Source organism: Neoarius graeffei, chromosome 2 (assembly GCF_027579695.1).
Source record: "Neoarius graeffei isolate fNeoGra1 chromosome 2, fNeoGra1.pri, whole genome shotgun sequence".
In the NCBI taxonomy this organism is placed as follows: domain Eukaryota; kingdom Metazoa; phylum Chordata; class Actinopteri; order Siluriformes; family Ariidae; genus Neoarius; species Neoarius graeffei.
In genome coordinates, this window is record NC_083570.1 from 980,001 (window position 1) to 997,500 (window position 17,500).

The 17,500-nt window shown below is 44.7% G+C and overlaps 1 protein-coding gene across 5 annotated transcripts in view; it reads right to left on the reverse strand.

The window, feature by feature from the left end:
- The window catches only part of LOC132876653 (tyrosine-protein kinase Fyn-like), a 40,815-nt gene that overhangs the window by 21,237 nt on the left and 2,078 nt on the right, over positions 1–17,500 (reverse strand). The window contains exon 1 of one of the 5 annotated variants that reach the window (XM_060913532.1): positions 17,445–17,500. This exon is cut by the window's right edge and continues 1,746 nt beyond it. The exons of the other annotated variants lie outside the window; for them this stretch is intronic. The gene's annotated coding sequence lies outside the window, so the exon portion shown is untranslated. The remainder of the gene's footprint in view (positions 1–17,444) is intronic. 5 annotated transcript variants of the gene reach the window in all.

Genomic DNA, 17,500 nt, shown 5'->3' on the forward strand with positions numbered 1-17,500 from the left:
CTGTCTCCCTCACTGTCTCTCTCACTCTGCCTCCCACTGTCTTTCTCACTGTCTCTCTCACTCTGCCTCCCATTGTCTCTCTCTCTGCCTCTCACTGTCTCTCTCACTCTGCCTCCCACGGTCTCTCTCACTCTGCCCTGCCTCCCACTGTCTCTCTCACTCTGCTTCTCAGTCTCTCTCCCACTGTCTCTCTCACTCTGCTTCTCAGTCTCTCTCCCACTGTCTCTCTCACTCTGCCTCCCACTGTTTCTCTCACTCTGCCTCTCACTGTCTCTCTCACTCTGCCTCCCAGTCTCTCTCACTCTGCCCTGCCTCCCACCGTCTCTCTCACTCTACTTCTCAGTCTCTCTCCCACTGTCTCTCTCACTCTGCTTCTCAGTCTCTCTCACTCTGCCTCTCACTGCCTCTCTCACAATGCCTCACTCTCTTGACTTCAGTCTCTCTGTCCTTTGCTCTGTCTCTTACTATCTCTCTCTCTTTCCCATGTTCTCTTTCACTCTCACTACTTCTGTCTCACTCTCTCACTGTCTTACTCTCTCTTCCTTTGTCTCTACTTCTCTCCCTTTAACTGTTTCTCTGATAGTTCTCTTTATCCTCCACTTCTCCAAAAAGCCAAAGTCTGAGAGATCTGTAATGATGATGACGATGATGGTTGTCACGAGTGTGATGTCACTATTCCAGCCCAGCTACTGAAACTTCACAGGAACTCGAACATGTCCCCCAGGTGTGTAAGTGTGAAGAATGAACGGGTGTTCCTGAGAGGGCTCTTCAGTCTGAGGAACCTCAGCAGAGACTCACGAGTTCCTATCGCTCCTCTTTACACCAACTTTCCATATTTTGATATTTTATTAATGTCGTTATGTCTATTGTGTCATTTTATGTCATACTTTATTTCTTGGTATAAAAAGTTGTTTTTAAGGATTTCTGTTCATTGGTTTTGAGCTGCTCTCATGTGGTTCGTGTGTGAGAAGTTTTCATGTACAGCACAGATATCTCAGACTTCAACCATGACATAACAAACGACTCAGACTTCAACCATGACACTATTTTCACTGTTGTTTGATTGAAAGGATGTGGTTCATGATGTCAATTCCAGAGAGAGAGAGAGAGAGAGAGTTAGTTCATGCATTGTGCATCTATGTTTCCGAACTCAAGTTTTAAACCACTTCCTGTGAGTGTGTGTGTGTGTGTGTGTGTGTATATCTTCAGCAGACACACAGCCCTGCAGATGTTGTGTGTTGATCTAAAGATAGTTATGGGAGATGATTAGACACTCCGCCTACACACTGAGCTCCTGGAATGCACATTATATAGGGAACTCATGTTGTTTTGTATGATTTCAGTACAGGCCACATTCTATTTTCCACAGATCACCACACATTTCACTTACACCACCTTTGATTCGTTTACAATCTTCTTTTTCTTCTTCTATTTCGGCTGCTCACCACAGCGGCTCATCCTTTTCAATTTATGATCCACACATTTCAGTAGGTTTTACACCGGATGCTCTTCATGATGCAACCCTCCCCAAGCTATCCAGGCGTGGGACTGGTACCAAGTATGCACTGACGTGACTTGTGAAACCCCTACTGCACCACCATGCCACCCGGTTTATTTACAACAGACTGGCTTTCATTTTTTGGGATTCCATGATGATGATTCCCTCCATTTCCATGAACCACTGATCCGTTTTCCCTCAGAGACACTGATTTGGAGTCTTTCATTGGAAGTCATGGCTTAAAGGTTAGAAATGCAGCTTTGGGACCAAAAGGTCGCTGGTTTGATTCACTGGACCAGCAGGAATAGCTGAAGTGCCCTTGAGCGAGGCACCAAACCCCTACCTGCTCCCCAGGCTGCTCTGGGTGTGCTGTATGTCGCTGTGGATAACAGCGTCTGCTAAACGCCTGTAAAGTAAAGTAATAACTGCGTGAGTGAGTGAGTCAGGGTGTGTTTTGGATCACAGTTTTTTTGGTGATAAACTGTAGACTGTGATAAGAGTTTTCAGGATGGAATCAGTGAACTGTGTGCTTCCCTCATCTCCACGGCTTACAATGAAGCAGTCATGTGGACACAAAGCAGCACTGTTACATACAAACAAGGCCTCACACACACACAGTGATGTCTTTTGTTTGGGGATGTAGATCTCAACAGGCGTAGAGCACATCATTAACATAAGAAACAACAAGAAGGTCACAAATCTACATCACCCCCAGTAGATCTAGAACACGGCAGCATCTGATGGCGGTTCAGTTCACATCATCGAAAAAAAAAATTCTTTCCTGGTTCAGGAAAACTGAACCATGTTCCAATGTTCACAACTCATGTTCCATACAAATCCCCTTCATGACACATCACTCCATCTCCATGCACCTCCAGAGAGCGATTAAATTCCCCAAACAGCCATTCACGTTCCACAAAAACGCGTCCAGAGATCCAGTGATGTTCCACAGAACACCACCAACATCTCGCTTCATCACCCACAATCCGATCCAGTCTGAGTTCCCTTAATCCAAGGAGACACTCCTCACACACCTGTACACCCTGAGAAGTAAAAGGTGCTGAGCGGTACTTCTCCTTGTTGTGAAGGTCGGAGTGAAAAAAAAAAGAAGAAGAATCAGTACGATACATGAAGGTGATTCTGGATCACGATTTACAGGTTTGAAAACAAAGTGCCAGAAAAACAGCACTGCATTTATTAAAAAATAATAAATCAAATCAGTGAGTTTGATGATAGAGTTCTTCATAATCTCCCAGTCAGTCAGACCCTCCAGGATTTCGCGATGTTGCGATTTGCAAATTCAACCAATCCCTGCGAATTCAGGGCGGTGTTGCAATTATATCCAATCACCGCAACTTTGACCAATCGTTGGTGACGTTGACAAACTACCTTCCGCCTTACTTCCAGTGTTGCCAGATTGGGCGGTTTGAAGTGCATTTTGGCGAGTTTTGAACTATTTTGGGCTGGAAAACGTCAGCAGTACCTGGCAACACTGCTTATTTCCGTGTTTCCGTTCAAGAGAAGCAGCATGTGCGAGTCAGTGTTTATGTAGGCTTAAATTCTGTTACTGAAAGTGTGTTATGTTTACAGTGAAGGACTGTGTGCACTTTATTTTTTTTTTACTTAATACAAGAAATTAATGGATGCCAACAATTTTGCCAAAATGGTATTTTATTTTCCATTGTTTAGGCAGCTTCAGCATCATACTTAGCCTAGTAAACTAGACCCACCCGCCTAGCGGCCAAAAATATTTTTGCCTACGAGTGGGTCTAGCCTCGGCCCATATCAACAACACACCCCGGGCATCAAATCGTGCCCGCCAATCACAACGCAAGGTTTTTGTTTGGATTCTTTGGGCGGGCTTTTGCAGGAGTGACGACAAAGCTGCGCGACGCTGGAGAAAGCGCAACAGGAAAGATGGCTACGGCTAGTGAACAGCGCGCGTTTGACTCCGCTTTGGAATCAGTTTTAGAAGAATTAGACTTGGAGTTTTCATTGAAACATGAGCAGGAAGAGGCTCTTCGCTCATTCCTTTTCAAGAAGGACGTTTTCGCTGTTTTGCCGACCGGCTATGGCAAAAGTCTGATCTACCAGCTGGCTAGGGTTAGGGTCCACATGCTGTTTGTTTACCCTCCCCCACTGCTTTCTGTCGCTCTGACTACGTCACAGTCACTGTTGCGCTGATTGGTCAGAGCGTTGGCCTATACGCACAGAGACAGTTTGAAAGACAACGGGTTGTTCCTCCCACACCCTTCGGAAATGTCTACGACCGAGACCAGACTACAACCCCGATTCCAAAAAAGTTGGGACAAAGTACAAATTGTAAATAAAAACGGATTGCAATGATGTGGAAGTTTCAAAATTCCATATTTTATTCAGAATAGAACATAGATGACATATCAAATGTTTAAACTGAGAAAATGTATCATTTAAAGAGAAAAGTTAGGTGATTTTAAATTTCATGACAACAACACATCTCAAAAAAGTTGGGACAAGGCCATGTTTCCCACTGTGAGACATCCCCTTTTCTCTTTACAACAGTCTGTAAACGTCTGGGGACTGAGGAGACAAGTTGCTCAAGTTTAGGGAGAGGAATGTTAACCCATTCTTGTCTAATGTAGGATTCTAGTTGGTCTTTTTTGTCGTATCTTCCGTTTTATGGTGCGCCAAATGTTTTGTATGGGTGAAAGATCTGGACTGCAGGCTGGCCAGTTCAGTACCCGGACCCTTCTTCTACGCAGCCATGATGCTGTAATTGATGCAGTATGTGGTTTGGCATTGTCATGTTGGAAAATGCAAGGTCTTCCCTGAAAGAGACGTCGTCTGGATGGGAGCATATGTTGCTCTAGAACCTGGATATACCTTTCAGCATTGATGGGGTCTTTCCAGATGTGTAAGCTGCCCATGCCACACGCACTAATGCAACCCCATACCATCAGAGATGCAGGCTTCTGAACTGAGCGCCGATAACAACTCGGGTCGTCCTTCTCCTCTTTAGTCCGAATGACACGGTGTCCCTGATTTCCATAAAGAACTTCAAATTTTGATTCGTCTGACCACAGAACAGTTTTCCACTTTGCCACAGTCCATTTTAAATGAGCCTTGGCCCAGAGAAGACGTCTGCGCTTCTGGATCGTGTTTAGATACGGCTTCTTCTTTGAACTATAGAGTTTTAGCTGGCAACGGCGGATGGCACGGTGAATTGTGTTCACAGATAATGTTCTCTGGAAATATTCCTGAGCCCATTTTGTGATTTCCAATACAGAAGCATGCCTGTATGTGATGCAGTGCCGTCTAAGGGCCCGAAGATCACGGGCACCCAGTATGGTTTTCCGGCCTTGACCCTTACGCACAGAGATTCTTCCAGATTCTCTGAATCTTTTGATGATATTATGCACTGTAGATGATGATATGTTCAAACTCTTTGCAATTTTACACTGTCGAACTCCTTTCTGATATTGCTCCACTATTTGTCGGCGCAGAATTAGGGGGATTGGTGATCCTCTTCCCATCTTTACTTCTGAGAGCCGCTGCCACTCCAAGATGCTCTTTTTATACCCAGTCATGTTAATGACCTATTGCCAATTGACCTAATGAGTTGCAGTTTGGTCCTCCAGCTGTTCCTTTTTTGTACCTTTAACTTTTCCAGCCTCTTATTGCCCCTGTCCCAACTTTTTTGAGATGCGTTGCTGTCATGAAATTTCAAAATGTCTCACTTTCGACATTTGATATGTTGTCTATGTTCTATTGTGAATACAATATCAGTTTTTGAGATTTGTAAATTATTGCATTCCATTTTTATTTACAATTTGTACTTTGTCCCAACTTTCTTGGAATCGGGGTTGTAAATATTCACATTTAGTCTGGCTTGCCAGGCTACATCATACTGTGAGATTCTGTTCAAATTGTTTTTTTTTCTTCTATGAAGCCTGAGCCATTTATTTTATTAGTTTATAATTATTGTTTAATTTAGTCTTCAGGAGAGACTGCCTGCACACAGTACTAGTATTAATAGTTTTTTTCTTACATGAAAGCTGAGGCATTTATATTATATTTTAAGGTAACTTCATGTTGTGCTGTGAGGTTCTCTGCACTTTAACTTTTGAACCAACAGGTGCATTTGGATAAGTAAAGCCTATTTTTCTGCATTTTTGTAGTCCTGGTAATCTTTTATATTGGTAAAGTTGTTTATAGGACCATTTCTCAGTGTCTTTGTTTTTTTAATCAATAGTTTTTTCAGTAATAACTTAATATTTAACATATCACTCAATTTTAATCACAAAAAGAGAAAACTTTCACGTCCTCCCGCAATGTAATCGCAACAAAAACCTAAAAAACACCGCAACTTTCATCGCAATTTTTTGGAAAACCCCCCGCAACATCAGACATTTTAGCCCGCAACAATCACAAAAAAGGCCCGCGGAATCCTGGGGGGACTGATCAGTCAGACACATTTAGAGTACCGGTACTGAAGGTCCAAATATGTGCCACGGCTTCCAGGTAGCTTTATGAATCTCAGAGCAGATATTAAAGTCCAACACAGTGAACATTTCTCAAAGATCCATAACTTTACTGTAAATATTCGTGAACTCACACAAACGGTCATGTGATGGTGTTCTCACCAGAGCCATCGTTTCCCTCACACACTCGTTATCACTTTACTGTCGATATGACGTCACTCATCTCCATTTTTACTTTTTAAAGTGATGTAGTTGTGGTGTTCTTAAATCTCACTTCCCCCAGAACCAAAATACATTTTACCAAACTTTCACTTTCACAAAGATGCTCACTTCCCTAAAGCTTTAGAGAATCAGTGCAAAAATACGCTATCAAGTGTGTGTGTGTGTGTGTGTGTGTGTGTGAGAGATTCCATATAACGGCACCCTATTAAAGGCCCACATCCTGGACTATCATCAACATCTCACACACACACACACAACCTGAGGGTCGTCCCCAACCGTAAAGGAAGTGTGTAGGTGTGAAGCAGAAGGTTGCGAGTTTGTTAATAACACACAAATATTTCCATGAGCAACTAAAGAGAACCTGAAGCGGCTCACTGAATTCATTTATTCACACTTTTTATTATTAAAAGCCCTGAACATTTATTCGATTCATGATCCCCAGAGGCTGTTCTCTGGCTCAGATAAACAGAGACGACCATCAGATTCAAAACGTCTCATCCATGGTGTCGTAATCAGATCAATATTCAGGACATCAGGACACGGCCCTGTGTGCTAATCGACTACAGACACTGAACGTGGCGCTGTGCCAGAGAGCCGAACACGAGAAAGAGAAAACACTGAGTGTAGAAACAGTCGTCTCTTTAAGGTGACTGAGGTAAAGCGTCTCTGTTCAGACCCTTTCCGTGTTCTCAGACGTTTATAATAACGCTGTGAGAACAAGCAGCGGCCAGAACAAGCTCTTCACTCTGACCTTTATCAAGAATAACTTTAACAGTTAATAATATTTATTATTATCCATACAGGACGCTTTTTCGCTGGAATTTCATTCATTTGGTTTGATAGCATGCAATATTGTTAGTGTATTGCTTATCCTACGTGTATTATATCACTCTACCCAGCAGAGAACGAGCGTTTAATACGGTTTACGACATTGCACGGTCGTCAAGGCAACATGACGTCACACGTCAGAGCTGACGAAACTTTTCTGCTGCAAAATCATTTCTTTGTTCACTGGGAAACAGAAAGATGCGTTAAATGCCTGAAAGGCTCCCAAAACTTCATTATATATTCTTCACGCATAGTTACAAGCGAAAAACAGACCAATGGACATCGAAAAACTGGAAGACACATCAGAGATATCAAACTTCCGCACTAGTGAGCGGCTGGGATAATCTGTAAACAAACATGGCTGCCAGGTTTGGTTTGTTAAATACGGAAGATTCTGAGAGGATTTTGTCCGCCAGGTCGCGCCGTTGTGTGTAGCTGTCGATGTTGATTTTAAAAGTAACTCGAAATGAATCCTTAGGTCCAGGGATGTGATTTGGGGCTGGTGAAATTATCTGAAAATTTTAGCCGGGGGTCTGGGGGCCGCAGGCCCCCAGCTGGTGGGGGGACAAGGGGGGAAGCCCCCCGAAGCTCCTGGGTTCTGGGGTTTTCTGACTTAAAAATTGTACTAAAATGGCAAGCAAACACACAAGAAAAAAAAACTTGTCATGATTAACAAATTCAAGCCAATTTAATGGTCAACATGCAACTCTGAGCCCCTATAGTAAATTCAATGATTCTTAACTGACAAAAAGCCAAAACATGAAACCTAAAAATGTCATTCTAAATTAAATCATCTGCATTAGAATAAATAGAAAACTGTATAAGGAAAAACAAAATTTATACTTTCAATTACTGTAGAAGTTGAACATACCTAAATGTGCCTTTTCAAACAAACATGATGCAACATAAGAATTCATCCACAAGTCTTCAGGAACTCTCAAAGAAAAAAAAGACGCTAGCATCCATGTCCAGTTCCAGCATATCAGTCACTTTTTTTCTGCAGTTTCTACTCTAGCAATGTCAACTTCATATACATAACTCTATAGTGTTCACTCACCAACGGATAATCATAACTCCACAGTGTTCACTCACTTAAGGACAAACGAAACGCTGAACAAATGTCTCACAGTCTTATGTCCAACGTCTGTAGCAACCTCTTTCTCCAACCATTCCCAGCAGAACTTGTTTTTCACTATTCTGTCGATTTCTTTAACTCGATTTGCATCTTTACGCTCGATCACGGAGGCTGCCATCTTTCAACTCTTTGTTTGAAGCGAGCTTATGTACAGCCAGCGTTGCCAGATACTGCTGATGTTTTCCAGCCCAAAATATGTTCAAAACCCGCCAAAATGCGCTTAAAACCGCCCAATTGGGCAGGATACCACCCAATCTGGCAACACTGCGTATAGCTATCTAACAAGCGCGTTCATTGGTTGTTACAGAGCGATGGGCCAATCACGTACCTCGTTTCATCTCAATGACGGAATTACTGAAAGTCGGAACGAATAGGATACGAATGCGGATTTTTGAGCAAAAAATCAGAAAAATTTTTTTCAAATTTTGAGGTAAAAAAGCGGAATTCCGCGAATTCGTGGAAAAATCACATCCCTGTTAGGTCTGAGTGAAAAATACTGTGGCGAGCGTGCAACATGGAAGAAGAGTGTGGAAACGGAAATCTTAGTTTCTCAGTCGTTAGCCTTTAGCTCTCGATAGCACTGACAGCTTTATTCACTATGGGTGAATGCTACACTGGCTGGAAGCTGACTTCACTGCTGCGCTAACAGCACCGAGTCATGGGGAAGCTAGCGTTAGCCTTCAAGAATGCTCATATAAAGAGGGTATGTGTGTGTACAATAATAATAATAATAATAATAATAATGTCTGGCTTTTTTTCGTGGTCTATCAGATATATTCCATTCAGCAACTTGTCTTCGACTCGTTCAGTATCCTGCTCGCTGAATGGAATAGATCCGATAGACCAGTCAACGCCAGCCAATATTATTTAAATATTTAACAGAAGTTTAAAACGCCTGCTTGGCTGTCCCTCTCCTTCGTCCAATGAAGAGCCCATTACGAGCAGAAATTAAGCGCACCCCCACGGTCTAACACCTGCCTGTGAATGTGGAGAATCAGTGACGCGGACAAACAGGAAGAAAAGTCATATCTTGTTCCCCGTAACCACCGGATTAAATCAGAATCTGATCCTTTATAATATCTGATCTCACACAATAAGAGAGACATTTTTGACCAAGTCAAAAGGCTCCATGACCAAGTCCTGAGGAAGCTAGCTGAAGTGCTGGAGGAGTGCCGACAGGGAAGCAAAACACCACCACCTGCAGAGGACCCCACCATCTTTGTTGCGGAAGGAGGGGTCAGCAGAAGCATCAGGCCAAGAAGCATCAAGGCCCTTCTCCCCTGACCAGGAATGGAGCATGAGGGTCGACCTTGACAGGAAGCTTCAGTTCCCTACGGAGATCACCACTACATCTCTCCGGCCAGACATAGTCGTGTGGTCAGCCAAGGCAAGAGCGGCGATCCTCATCGAGCTCACAGTACCGATGGAGGAGGGGATTGAGGATGCCTTCGAACGCAAGAAGGCCAAGTACTCAGAGCTGGCTGCTGAGTGCCGGGAGGCTGGCTGGAAGACTACCATCTACCCAGTGGAGGTCGGATGCCGAGGTTTCATGGGGTTGTCAACCACATGCCTCCTGAGGGATCTGGGACTCACCGGAGGAAGACTCAGGAAGGCAACAAAGGACCTGGCAGAGGAGGCTGAAAAAGGGAGCTTTTGGCTCTGGCTCAGGAGGAAGGACAAAACTTGGGGGAAGAACACCTAACCCCAGACAACAGCCGCAGGGGACAACACCCATCAGCTGTAGGGGGTGACAGGGAGACGTGCCTGTCACTGCTCCGCCACCAGGAGACGTACCAGAATTAAAGGAGCGAAACGTTGGTGAATGGTGGTTTCTGGCTGATGACCCTGCAGCTGACCCATGGGCACCGGAGGAGGTGCGACAGGCAGCAATGCCCAGCAGGTGTTAACATCTTCCTGTTTAATCCTGATCTCACACAATAAAAGAGACGTTTTTACACATCGGACAGAGACAGCGAGTTTAATCTGTGTTTCAGAGCCATCGAGTCATCCCTCGCCTGCTTGGTGTCATGACTGATGTTTTATTTGTACAACATACGGTATGTTCAGTAATAAACTAGTAATAAACTATAAAATGTCTTCCATAATGTTGTTATTGCAAAATATGCCAGCTTTTTTCAAGAAACGAAACACAAATACGCACATCACATGGCATGAAACAGCTTTTGCTTGTTACAGTAATAAAGCTCGATCGTGTCTTTTTTCATCATTCACTTTGTAATTGATGGTTTTAATTGTGCATGTCTTATTGTTTTGTGTATTATGTTTTTTTTTTTTTAATTGATCAGGATATTAAATATTTCTCATCCCGGTACACCCGCTGATCAGCAGCCTGAGAGCAATCAGCAGCTGAGTAACGATCCAATAATACCTACCTTCTGATAAACACTGAACTCTTCAACGGTGTAATCAAAGTATAAAGAGGTTTGTTATAATATCCCATTTTACATTCTGTCTGATTATTGCTCGCTACAGGCAGGTTGAGCTGCACATCGTGTTCTGATGTCTCGACCCATGTGCCCGTTTTGAAATTTGAGCAGCTGCTCCTGTACAGGTCCCTGAGTCCAGGATCAACTCTCACCGAACACATAACCTTTCGGTTCATCCGCTCACTTATATCACCAACACCTACAGCAGGAAGTGAAGAACAACGCAAACTGAGGCAGAGTGAAAAGTGTTTCCAGTGTGTGTGAGACATCAGGTAATGTTCTTTCCATCAGCTAATTGGTTTAATTCCATCTGACATTAAACACCAACACACTGAATCACCTCGTCTCAGAGCGTGCAGGTTTTCTCCTACATTCATGACACGAGCATTTCAGTTGATGTGTGCACTTTATAAACTTCATACACCTTCAACCGCTGCAGAGTAAAGTGTGAAACTGAAAAACACCAGAGCAGTGATGTCATAATGAACTTTACAGCAGACGACCAATCAGCAGCTTTGCTACAACAACTGACACAAATACCCCTTTTCCACCTAAGCAGTTCCAGGGCCGGTTCGGGCCCAGTGCTTAGTTTGGAACCGGGTTTTCTGTTTCCACTGACAAAGAACTGGCTCTGGGGCCAGAAAAACCGGTTCCAGGCTAGCACCAACTCTCTGCTGGGCCAGAGGAAAGAACCGCTTACGTCAGCGGCGGGGTGGAGTTGTTAAGACCAACAACAATCGCAAGACTGCGAAAGGTCGCCATTTTTAAGCACCGAGAAGCAGCGGCTGTACAAACGCGAAGTCATCCATTATTATTATTGTTGTTGCTGCTTCTTCTTCTTCTTCTTCTCCGTTACCCCTTTTCCACCAAATCAGTTCCAGGGCTGGTTCGGGGGCAGCTGAGAACCAGTTTGCTTTTCCATAGCTCGCGGTGCTAAGGGAAGCCACGTCATTACGTCGCTGTATACGTCAGTTACGTCGCTACGTTTGCATAAACCTTGGCGCAAATATCGAAGCAAAAACAACATGGAAGAAGCAGCAGCAACAATAATAATAATAATGGATGACTTCATGTTTGTACAGCTGCTGCTTCTCATCTCTTAAAAACGGCGATCTTTCGCGGTCTTGTTATTGTTGTTGGTCTTAACAACTCCGCCCCGCCGCTGACGCAAGCGGTTCTTTCCTCTGGCCCGGCAGAGAGTTGGTGCTAGCCTGGAACCGGTTTTTCTGGCCCCAGAGCCAGTTCTTTGTCAGTGGAAACAGAAAACCCGGTTCCAAACTAAGCACTGGGCCCGAACCAGCCCTGGAACTGCTTTGGTGGAAAAGGGGCAAAAGTGGAAAAGCGCACTCACTAGAATCTAATCACTCAATCTGACTGTGTGATTAGACTTGTATTTCAGTGCAGACAGAATGAACCCGAGCTATTTCATGTTTTGTTGGCCAACTTCATTTCACTTGTTACCATCCATTTCTGCGTTTCAGTCCTGCAGCACATTCCAAAAAAAAAAGTTGTTACGGGGCAATTTAGGGCTAATAATGAGGTACAACTATTAAATAATGATGTGATGTCATTAGGTGATTGCAATCATGATTTGGTACAAAATCAGTCTCCAGGAAAGGCCGAGTGTTTGAGGAGTAAAGACGGGCCGAGGATCTCCAGTTTATCAATGAATGCGTGAGAACATTACTGAAATGTTTAAAAACAATGTTCCTCAGAGAAAGACAGGAAGGGGTTTGGATATTTCACCCTCTACGGTGCTGAAGATCATTAAACCATTCAAGGAATCTGGAGGAATTTCGGTGTGTAAAGGGCTCAAGCCTAATCTGAACCCCTGTGATCTCCGATCCCTCACTGCGTCAGGAACCGTCATTCATCTACAGCTGATAGAACCACATGGGCTCGGGATTACTCTGGAGAACCTTTATCAAGCTACAATACGGAGTTACAGCCACAAACACCAGTTAAAACTTTACTGTGGAAAAAGGAAGCCGTATGTTAACTGTGTCCAGAAGCTCCGTCGACTTCTCTGGGCTCGGAGGCGTCTGGGACGGACCATCACACAGTGGGAACGGGTATTGTGGTTAGACGAATCAGTATTCAGGTCTTTTTTGGAAGAAATGGACGCTGTGTGCTCTGAAGAGGAAAAGACTATCACCATCCAGACTGTTACAGGAACAAGTCCAAAAGCCAGGATGTGTTATGGTATGGTGTTGGGTCAGTGCCCTTGGTAAAGGTAGCTTACACTTCTGTGATGGAGCATTAATGCAGAAAAGTCCACTGAGATTTTGGAGCAACATCTGCTGCCTTCAAGACGACGTCTTTTCCAGGGAGATTTCAACAAGACGATGCAAAGCCACATTCTGCTCACATTACAAAGGCGTGGCTGTGGAAGAAGAGGGCGTGTCCCTTCTGTCCCCAACAGAGAATGTGTGGAGAATTTAGAAATGAAAAATATGACAGTGACGACCCCGAACTGTTCCACACCTTCAGACCTGTTTACAGGAAGAACGGGACAAAAATAACACCTGAACCACTTCATCACTCGGAGTCTTCAGGCCATAAACAGCTCATTCGCTGTAATCACACATTCAGTTCTTCATCACGTTCAGCTTCTCACCACCAACACTCAGTGTTTATAGGTGGAATAAAGACCTGAGTGATCTGTCCTAATAAAAACGTTTGTGATCATTAAAACACCTTGAACATTACACCCAGATAGAGAGAGACAAGTGCAGAGAGAGAACGAAACAGAAAGAAAGAAGAACAGAGAGACAGATAGAGTTTCTGGAGTTTCCTTTACAGACGTGGCATCAGAGACATCAGAAAGAAATTAGTCAAAAACCTTAAAAAGTACATGTTACACAACACGCTACAATGGAATTTTCCCCAGTTTTCTCCCAAATTTATTCACGGCCAGTTCCCACCCACCAGACTCGTCTCCCCAATCACAGGACGGCTACCAGGGCCGTCTGGATCGGCACGTCTTCCCTCTGAGGGACGCCCGTGATTGGCTAACGTCACTGTAATTGACAGAGTACACGCCTACACAAAGTTATTTACTCCTACAACACACTACACACTCCTACACAATCTTATACACACCCCTACACCACACTACACACCCCTACACCACACTACACACCCCTACACACTCCTACACCACACTACACACCCCTACACCACACTACACACCCCTACACCACACTACACCACACTACACACCCCTACACACTCCTACACCACACTACACACCCCTACACCACACACCCCTACACCACACTACACACTCCTACACCACACTACACCACACACCCCTACACCACACTACACACCCCTACACACTCCTACACCACACTACACACCCCTACACCACACTACACACCCCTACACACTCCTACACCACACTACACACCCCTACACCACACTATACACCCCTACACACCCCTACACCACACTATACACCCCTACACCACACACTCCTACAACACACTACACACTCCTACACAATCTTATACACACCCCTACACCACACTACACACCCCTACACCACACTACACACCCCTACAACACACACTCCTGCAACACACTACACACTCCTACACAATCTTATACACACCTCTACACCACACTACACACCCCTACACCACACTACACACTCCTACACCACACTACACACCCCTACACCACACTACACACCCCTACACCACACTACACACCCCTACACACTCCTACACCACACTACACACCCCTACACCACACTATACACCCCTACACCACACACTCCTACACCACACTACACACCCCTACACCACACTACACACCCCTACACCACACTACACACTCCTACACCACACTACACACCCCTACACCACACTACACACCCCTACACCACACTACACACCCCTACACACTCCTACACCACACTACACACCCCTACACCACACTATACACCCCTACACCACACACTCCTACAACACACTACACACTCCTACACAATCTTATACACACCCCTACACCACACTACACACCCCTACACCACACTACACACCCCTACACCACACTACACACCCCTACAACACACTACACACCCCTACAACACACTACACACCCCTACAACACACACTCTTGCAACACACTATACACTCCTACACAATCTTATACACACCCCTACACCACACTACACACCCCTACACCACACTACACACCCCTACACCACACTACACACCCCTACACCACACTCTCCTACACCACACTCTCCTACACCACACTCTCCTACACCACACTCTCCTACACCACACTCTCCTACACCACACTACACACCCCTACAACACACTACACACCCCTACAACACACTACACACCCCTACAACACACACTCTTGCAACACACTACACACCCCTACACCACACTACACACTCCTACACCACACTACACACCCCTACACCACACTATACACCCCTACACCACACACTCCTACACCACACACCCCTACACCACACTACACACCCCTACACCACACTACACACCCCTACACCACACTACACACCCCTACACCACACTACACACCCCTACACCACACTACACACCCCTACACCACACTACACACCCCTACACCACACTACACACTCCTACACCACACTACACACCCCTACACCACACTATACACCCCTACACCACACTACACACCCCTACACACTCCTACACCACACTACACACCCCTACACCACACTATACACCCCTACACCACACACTCCTACAACACACTACACACTCCTACACAATCTTATACACACTCCTACACAATCTTATACACACCCCTACACCACACTACACACCCCTACACCACACTACACACCCCTACAACACACTACACACCCCTACAACACACTACACACCCCTACAACACACACTCTTGCAACACACTACACACTCCTACACAATCTTATACACACCCCTACACCACACTACACACCCCTACACCACACTACACACCCCTACACCACACTCTCCTACACCACACTCTCCTACACCACACTCTCCTACACCACACTACACACTCCTACACCACACTACACACTCCTACACCACACTACACACCCCTACACCACACACTCCTACAACACACTACACACTCCTACACAATCTTATACACACCCCTACACCACACTACACACTCCTACACCACACTACACACTCCTACACCACACTACACACCCCTACACCACACCACACACCCCTACACCACACCACACACCCCTACAACACACTACACACTCCTACAACACACTACACACTCCTACAACACACTACACACTCCTACAACACACTACACACTCCTACACAATCTTATACACACCCCTACACCACACTACACACCCCTACACCACACACTCCTACAACACACTCCTACAACACACTCCTACAACACACTCCTACAACACACTACACACTCCTACAACACACTACACACTCCTACACAATCTTATACACACCCCTACACCACACTACACACTCCTACACCACACTACACACCCCTACACCACACACTCCTACAACACACTACACACTCCTACAACACACTACACAATCTTATACATACCCCTACACTACACACTCCTACAACACACTACACACTCCTACACAATCTTATACATTATATATATATATATATATATATATATATATATACACACATACATTATATATATATATATATATATATATATATATATATATATATATATATATATATATATATATATTTTTTTTTTTGTAAATATACATTCATTCTGACTTTGATGCCTGCAACACGTTCCGAAAAAATTGGGACAGACGCACGTTTACCACTGTGTTACATCACCTTTTCTTTCAGCAACACTTAGTAAGTGTTTTGGAACTGAGGAAACGAACTGCTGAAGTCCTGAACGTGAAGTTCTTTCCCATTATTGCTTGATATACGACTTCAGTTGCTCAACCGTCCGGGGTCTCTGTCATAGTCTGCGCTTCATAATACGCCACACATTTTCAATGGGAGGCAGGCAGGCCAGTTTAGCACCTGCACTCTTTTACTACGAAGCCACACTGTTGGAACACATACAGAATGTGGCTTGTCATTGTCTTACTGGAATAAACAGGGACGTCCTTGAAAAAGACGTCGTCTGGATGGCAGCATATGTTACTTCAGAACCGGTATGTACCTCTCCGCATTAATGGAGCCTTTACAGATGTGTAAGTTCCCTGCCATGGGCATGAACACACACCCCATACCATCACAGATGCTGGCAAGAATCTGGATGGTCCTTTTCCTCTTTAGCACAGAGGACACGACGTCCATGATTTCCAAAAACAGTTTGAAATGTGGACTCGTCAGACCACAGCACTCGTTTCCACTTTGCCTCAGTCCATCTTGAGCTCGTGCCCAGAGAATTCACTGGCGCTTCAGGATGTTGTTGATATTTGACTTTTGCTTTGTTTTTGTAGATGCAGTGATGAACTGTGTTTACTGATGACGGTTTTCCGAAGTGTTCCTCAGCCCATGTGGTAATGTCCTTTATACAATCGTGTTGGTTTTTAGGCAGTGCCGCCTAAGGGGTCAAAGGTCACGGGTGGTCAATGTTGGTTTTCAGCCTTGCCCCTTACATCCAGAGATTTCTCAGGATTCTCTGAATCTTTTGATGATATTATGGATTGTTGATGGTGAAAATCCCTAAATTCCTTGCAGCTGTACGGTAAGAAACGTTGTTCTTAAACTGTCTGACTTTTTGCCCACGCAGTTTTCACAAAGTAGTGAACCACGCCCATCCGTACTTGTGAATGACTGAGTGAGGCTTTCCGATTCCCAGTGAACCCGTTTACCTGTAGAATGTCCACACAGGTGTTTTTGAGTGTTCCGCAGCTTCCCCGGTCTTTTG